The sequence below is a fragment of the Carassius auratus genome, chromosome 27 (assembly GCF_003368295.1).
Source record: "Carassius auratus strain Wakin chromosome 27, ASM336829v1, whole genome shotgun sequence".
Classification (NCBI taxonomy): domain Eukaryota; kingdom Metazoa; phylum Chordata; class Actinopteri; order Cypriniformes; family Cyprinidae; genus Carassius; species Carassius auratus.
Window position 1 is genome coordinate 8,766,888 of NC_039269.1, and position 7,626 is coordinate 8,774,513.

Consider the following 7,626-nt stretch of genomic DNA (forward strand, 5'->3'; position numbering starts at 1 on the left):
TATGACAAATTTAAACGTCATATGAAAAATTCAAATTAAATAATTAATCTTATTCTATCAGTGCAGTCACAAGGGAAACTTGTTAACTTAGTTTATAAATTTGAAAATATGTAGTGATAGAGACTTGAATATTTTGATACTACAGCTTATTTACATGATCTGTATAAATTAATAATTATTTAAAATAAACGATTTATAATAACTGTTAAACTAAAATTGCATGTGTGTAAAAGATAAATAATAATAATATGAATCACAATAATTATATAAATCATAAAACGACTCAGTAATTATCATTAAAGCCTGACTTCTTCTATTTTGATTTATTTTATTTATTTTATTTATTTTATTTATTTATTTTTTGCATTAGTGACCTTTAATTTGGAGCAAGATAAACTGGGGGAGTGACTTTGTGTCAGACATGTCACTTTTCTCACATCCGGTTGGTCCAACTTCATGGTACAGGCCCCAGGGTTGGAAACCACTGCATTAGGTGATATATTAAATATTCCTCGGAGTATAATACAAAAAAAAAAAAAAAAAAAACATTAACTTCTACCGATTTTAACTCAAATTAAGCTAACGTTCTGCCAAATGTTTTATGGTTTCTTGCACAATGTAAAACATGTAAAACTGCTCTATGACTTCCTTTATTTTGTGGTGCACAAACAGCTCTGATTTTATACAATTATAGTAGCTAGATGATGACTACGCAGGATTTTTAAGGCAATATTTTTATTGTATATATGACATCCAAATATTTTAACTTCTAATATATTTGGCTAAATTAAATATCAGGAAAAAAATAACACACACAAAAAATAATGTCTTATGAGTCCAAACGGTCTTAAATAAAAATGACATTTGAAGAGTGCAATTCGAAGCGCTATGAAGCTGACAGATGTGTCACTTGTTGACTACGGTTGCCACCTACTGGACACTGACGGAATTACCATCCAAGACTGAGGCGTACTGACATTTCCTCTTTTTATTTCTTAGTTATTTTACTGCACAGTAGAAAATCACTTCTCAGCATTTTTTGCTATCACATTTGGTTTTTCATCTGCTTTTTTGGTCTCTGTTCCTCTTTCAGAATTTTCATCAAACATAAGCCTACATTACAGCTCTAACTAGTCCACACTTCTCCGAAGACAGCAACCTCAAAGACACAAATATTACAATACAAAACTATAATGCATGCCATTCAGTGTTCATTCATGTACGGCTGAATCCTGGAGTCGCTGGGATCCACTTGGTCCTCTGAGTTCAGGCGAGCAGAACAATAAACTTGACAAGAGATTTCTGTACTTCCCAAAGACAATATACAGCGCCGGGTTTATGCAGCAGTGGGAAAACGCCAGAATCCTGCAGATGATAAATGCAATATGCAGCTGATAATGTTCACAGGGATCAAAGCCATAGATGGACATCAACACAATGATGATATGATACGGCCCCCAGCATATGAAGAAAGCGATAACAATGCACAGCACCAGAATCACAGTTTTGTATTTCTGCCTGGTCGATGTTGACATGAGGGTCAAAATTATTTTGGTGTAACAGCAAACAATGATGGCAAATGGTACAAGAAACAGCAGAATGAGCTGAGCGTAATATCCGACATTGTCATTAACTGTATTGGGACTTTGACATGAGTATATGTTGATATGTACATCTTCTGCCTTTGCGGCTATTGAATCTCTCAGACAAGCAATCAAACTTATGATCCATGCACCAATGCAGGCGGCCTTTGAACATTTGAGCCTTCGACTCCGTGTAAACCATTGACTTCTGACCACTACCACAACAAAACGGTCGAGGGTCATCGCGGTGAGAAGGATGAGGCTTCCATAGATGCCTACGAAATAGGCCCCGGTCATGATCTTACAGGCAACATCTCCAAAGACCCAGTGATGAAGAAGCTCCACGCACCAGAAAGGCAATGTGAGTGTGAACAGAAGGTCGAAAAGAGCCAAACAGAACATGAAAAGGTTGGTGGCCCTGTTCAGGTCTTCGTAGCAGGTGAACGCAAACACGAGGAGGCCATTTCCAAGGATGCTGAGGCAGAAGATCGTGGCGTAGCACACGCCGGTCGTTTTTCTGTAGTCATCGACCTCACACATTGGGATTAACTCTTCTCCATAATCATACACATATGGGTAATAATCATAGGTGCTGTTTGAGTTTAACTCCATCTAGCATAAAAAAATAGCATTTTAAAGTACTTTCTAATATTTGCATGATGTAGAAACTTTCTAAGCAAACTAACCGGTCATAAAGCCATGCAACTATTGCATTTTGCATCATGTTGCAGTATACAGAATAGTATACAGAATAGAGTACAGCATGTAGCAAGAATATGGAATGCTTACCTTAAGGTCACGGTTGACCGTGTTGTAGAACTGCTTAAGGAAAATAGTCTAAGTGACAAAAGAAATCACACTTCTGTTAGTGTAGTCATTTCCTTTTGCTAATGCTTGCAGTTTCACAATGAATAAACTTAATGTGGCTGGGCATTGCAGCATGTGGTTTCTGAGAAGTTAAAAAAGTTGCCTTTATGTGTTTATATTTATTCTCAATTAATTTCACCGGGGAAAATGCAATTGCATTGCTTCTTTTTCCATTTCAGTCAAATCTGAATTTTAAACAGACTTTAAACAAGTACAGACTTTTAATGACTCTTCACAGGCTTCTTAGAGGCAAGATAGAGTTAAAAATGCTCAAGCATTCAGAAACCATGCCAAAAAAAAAAAAAAAAAAAAGGAAAAGAAAAATTAAGTAATTGTTAGTAGTTTATTTTTGACAGGATTGTGATGTCCATATGTTTTTTTTTTTATATTGTTGAATAAATGATGGGGGCTGTGTCATCTATTACAAAAAGGTGGTGAATATTTGAATTAAATGTTTGGCCAACAGCCTAGACAAGGATTTGATTCTCCTGTAAGTGTAACAGCAGGAATTACCCTTTGGCTCCCTTTGCAGACATTTGTAATATCATGATAATAGATACAACATTAATATTGTTTATTTTGTATTAGCCTACATAATGTATTTGAACAGTGTTATTAACCAATCATTATTGCCATTTTTTATATATATATATATATATATATATATATATATAATGCATTTTAAGTCATTTTAAAGGCTATTGATGGCTTACGTCTGTTTTTATAACAAATATATATACCCCAATTTTACAGTCTCTGCACTGGCTACATGTTAAGTTTGTATCAGTTACAAATTTTTATTATTTACCTATACGGCCCTAAATGGTTTATAGAGAATTATGACGCTGTGAGCAGGATTGGAAAGCCGAAGTAGATGAATAAACTTTTAATATAAATAAAAAATTTACATTATAAGGATTCTTCTAAGCCTTTTTCAGTTTTATTGAAAATAAACGCAATAAATGTGTATAACCGTAGTGGAGCGTCAGTAGTTTAATATTATTAGTGTGTATAGAAATAAATAATAACAAACAATAAAACAAACTTGATTCAATATACAGTATCTCACAGAAGTAAGCACACCTCTCACATTTTTGTAAATATTTTATTATATCTTTTCACGTGACAACACTGAAGAAATTACACTTTGCAACAATGTAAAGTAGTGAGTTTACTACAGCTTGTATAAATTTACTGTCCCCTCAAAATATCGCAACCCATTAATGTCTAAAGCACTGGCCACAAAAAAGTGAGAACATCCCTAAGTAAAAATGTCCAAATTGTGAATGGGGAGCAGGTGTGTTAAATTTGGTGTTATCGCTCTCACTCTCTCATACTGGAGACAGGAAGTTCAACACAGCACTTCATGGCAAAGATCTCTCTGAGGATCTGAATAAAAGAATTGTTGCTCTACATAAAGATGGCTTAGTCTATAAGAACATCACCAAGACACTGAAACTGAAAAAAACAAACAAGCACAACCTCTGAATATGACGCTGAGCACGTGCACTCAGCTTGTTTGGTCGACCATGGCGAGGTCTGTTCGGAGTAAAACCTGTCCTGTTAAACCACTGTATGGTCTTGGCCACCGTGCTGCAGCTCAGTTTCAGGGTCTTGGCGATGTTCTTATAGCCTAAGCCATCTTTATGTAGAGCAACAATTATTTATTCAAATCCTCAGAGAGTTCTTTGCCATGAGGTGCTGTGTTGAACTTCCAGTGTCCAGTATGAGAAAGTGAGAGCGATTTAACACATCTGCTCCCCATTCACATCTGAGACCTTGTAACACTAAAGAGTCAGATCACCGTTTTGGTGATTTCATGACTTAGCTGACGACAGATCGAGGTATGTAGCCTATATGCTCAAAGTTTCTTGTGTGGGTTATTTATGATGAAGTGATGTAGAGCGTGTGCCACATATCTGCGTACTGTTGAAGAGTGACAGTAAAATGGCTGATGGGACAGGGAAGTGAGTTTTACTGACAAATAGTCTAACGATATCTCATCTAACCACAGTTCACAGTAGTTCTACTGAAGCTCATTTGGCTGCTGTAGCTGAATATTGTCATAGCCTAAAGAGATACGGTGGTTCCGCGTCTAAATAAATACATTTCTTGTCAAGAAAAAAATGGACAAAAACTGCAGTTTTGAGTGGGGTAGCCAAAGGAGCGGCCACGCTTTCGTTAGTTGTTGCCACCCTGTTAATACATTTGGCTGCTTTTAGCCTTACCCTGGAGTTGGTTCACCCTCTGCCTATGATCTCAGTTCATGCAATCTCACAAATCTCTGTTATAACACATAAATATATGCATAATTAATATTTCATAATGTCTACAATTTGTGTGTTATAATGAGAGCAAACGTGAGCATGCAAATGTCAGCACTGCATCGCTCAATGCTGCAAACACGTGTTATAGCCTAAATAGAAACAGATGTTTCTTACCTGATACATTTTTAGTTTTCACCATGTTCACTATGGTGGTTGTACATACCCTTTCAAAAGATACTGATATGAACAATTCAGGTAATAATATGTAGGCCTACTTTAAAAGGTGACAGCGCTGTATCTTTTTTCAAAGACTGAACAAAGTTGGAGGAAAAGGCTTAGAAAGGAGAAGCTGAGACGTCAGACTTAGATCACTGAACCACTGTATATCAGGAAACCAGCAGCAATGTGGTTGGGTTAGAGTTAGGTGTTTACGACTACTAAATTACTAAATTAATGACAGAAGTGAGGCCAAGTTTTGCAGAGAAATAGCTAAGGTTCATTGGAACTATTGAGGGATATTTTATAATGATTCATTCACTTTAAGTTTGTTTTAAGTTAAATACATACAACACACACACACACACACACATCATTTAACATTCTCCAATATTATTTGTTTTATTTACAAATATATGAAATTAATTAGAGAAATTGCATATGCTATGCAATTAAACAAATATTTTTTTTGTTAATAAAGCTGTTAATCTAAAATCCATTAATCCAACTGAAAAAATAAAAAAATACAAATAATGCGAAAAACATGCACAACAAGTCATGTTGTTTAAAGTTAACAAATGCAGTAAATAGCTAACATGTTCACACAATATTCATTTGTTCATCATTTGTTGTGTTAATTATTAATTTATAAAAAAAGCAAATACATAATGCAAATCAATTTAACAGTAAATGTATAACAACTTCTTGTAAGACTGTATCACAGATTTTCAGAGCTTTTCACATGTGATTTCAGTGATCAAATTATTGTATAGACATTTTATATTGCATTAATTTTGTTGATGAAAATCAGTACATGCAATGTTCCAACCAGGGCAAGTTTTTTTAAGCGTAGGGAGCTAAAACATAGACATTTCTTCACCATTGGAGTAAATAAGCCTGCTTTGTCTATTCTGAGGCTCTGTGCTGTTTCTACAGAATTCTTAGAAGACCATAAATCACAGGGTTCAGGCAGCAGTGTGAGAAAGCCACCATCCGAGAGACATACATCAAATAGTCTATAGATTTACTCAGCTCACAATCACTAAAAGGAGAGATATTCCATGAAATCAGAGAGTCCAGAAATATGGCCACGTTGTACGGCCCCCATCCCAAGAAGAAAAACACCACAATAAAGAGGATGAGCTGCACCGTCTTTCTACGAGTGTGAGATGTTGGTCGAAGCAGCCGTCCCAAGATCACAGTGTAGCAAAAAGCAAAGATCACAAAAGCAATGAAAAAGGAATTTTGCATGTATATACTTGACAATTTCCAATTAATTTGACCAGCAAAATCACAGAGCAGAACTGCAGTGGTGCTGTTGTTTTGAGCATCCATGAATTCATCAGCAGCGTTGTACACAGCTGAGTTGAACCTGGCTTGTGGGATAGCAGCACAAAGACTGATGATCCAGATGAGAATTGCTGTCACATAGCAGTGCACGCTCTTCCTAGACATGACCACCGACATGGGATGAACCACAGCCATGTAGCGGTGGATGGTCAAAACCGTCAGGAAGATGATGCTGCTGTAATATCCCGTGTAGAACACAAAGTTAACTGCTTTGCAAGCAGGATCTCCAAGAGTCCAGCCATACATGTAGTAGTAGGCCCAGAAGGGCAGGCCAAAGGTGAAAATCAGATCAGAGAGAGCCAGATTTAACAGAAATGTGTTGGTGAGGGACTTCAGATTTTCATACTTCACAAGGACCCAGACGATCAGAGTGTTTCCCACACAGCTGAACAGAACGATGATGAGGAAAATGATTGGAGTGATGGCTGTCGCAAACTGGATGGCATTTTTCTTGATACAGATGTCAGAGGTGTCATAGGTTAAATTGTCATAATCATATTCATACTCTGGGGTAGTGTTAGATACTTCATGCTGATTCTCAGTGGTTGGTTGGAGGTTCATCTTGAAGCATAAATGCACACTGAAAACAAAGAGGAGGAAAATATGTCACATATGATTATATCTATCTATCTATCTATCTATCTATCTATCTATCTATCTATCTATCTATCTATCTATCTATCTATCTATCTATCTATCTATCTATCTATCTATCTATCTATCTATCTATCTATCTATCTATAAATACGTTATAATTATGCATATTATCAGACTCAGAATTTTTAAAACTGAAATAAGAAAGCTAATCACTCTTTTTCTAATTTAACTTAAATATCAAACATTAACCAACTAAAGAAATAATTTGTATTTTTGCACATATTTTTCATGTGCACTCCAGAAATATTGAGAGCATAACATTAATGCAAATATAACATTTATTTTACTATATTGCAGTGGAAGCCATTTTCTATGTTTTCTCCCTGCTGAGTTATCACTTAACTTGATAGAATTATCCAGAGAAAATTTAAATATTATTGTTTATCGCAGACCAAGTGAGTGTTAAGTCTAAAAACAATGAAACTTTCTAGATGGGTTAGATTTAAAGTATGAGTATCAGTAAAGAGTATAACCCACCAATAAATGATACTCAGATCCCCCATCCTCAAAAACAAAACCATGTTCCATGCCCTATTTTCTGTTCCTTTATAAACTACCATAAATTAATTTGCAAGATCTTGATAGGCATTGCCCTTCGAGGGGAGTAGGGCATAGGGATGCTCATTTCCGTTTGGAATTCACCTTGTTGATGTATGAAATGTGTTTGTTTAGCTAGTCTCATTATA

The 7,626-nt window shown here is 35.7% G+C and overlaps 2 pseudogenes; both read right to left on the minus strand.

Annotated features, from left to right (window-relative positions):
- Positions 1-974: 974 nt before the first annotated feature.
- LOC113046362 (chemokine XC receptor 1-like) lies at positions 975-2,459 on the minus strand (annotated as a pseudogene).
- Positions 2,460-5,790: 3,331 nt separating this feature from the next.
- Positions 5,791-6,844, minus strand: LOC113046252 (chemokine XC receptor 1-like; annotated as a pseudogene).
- Positions 6,845-7,626: the final 782 nt, after the last annotated feature.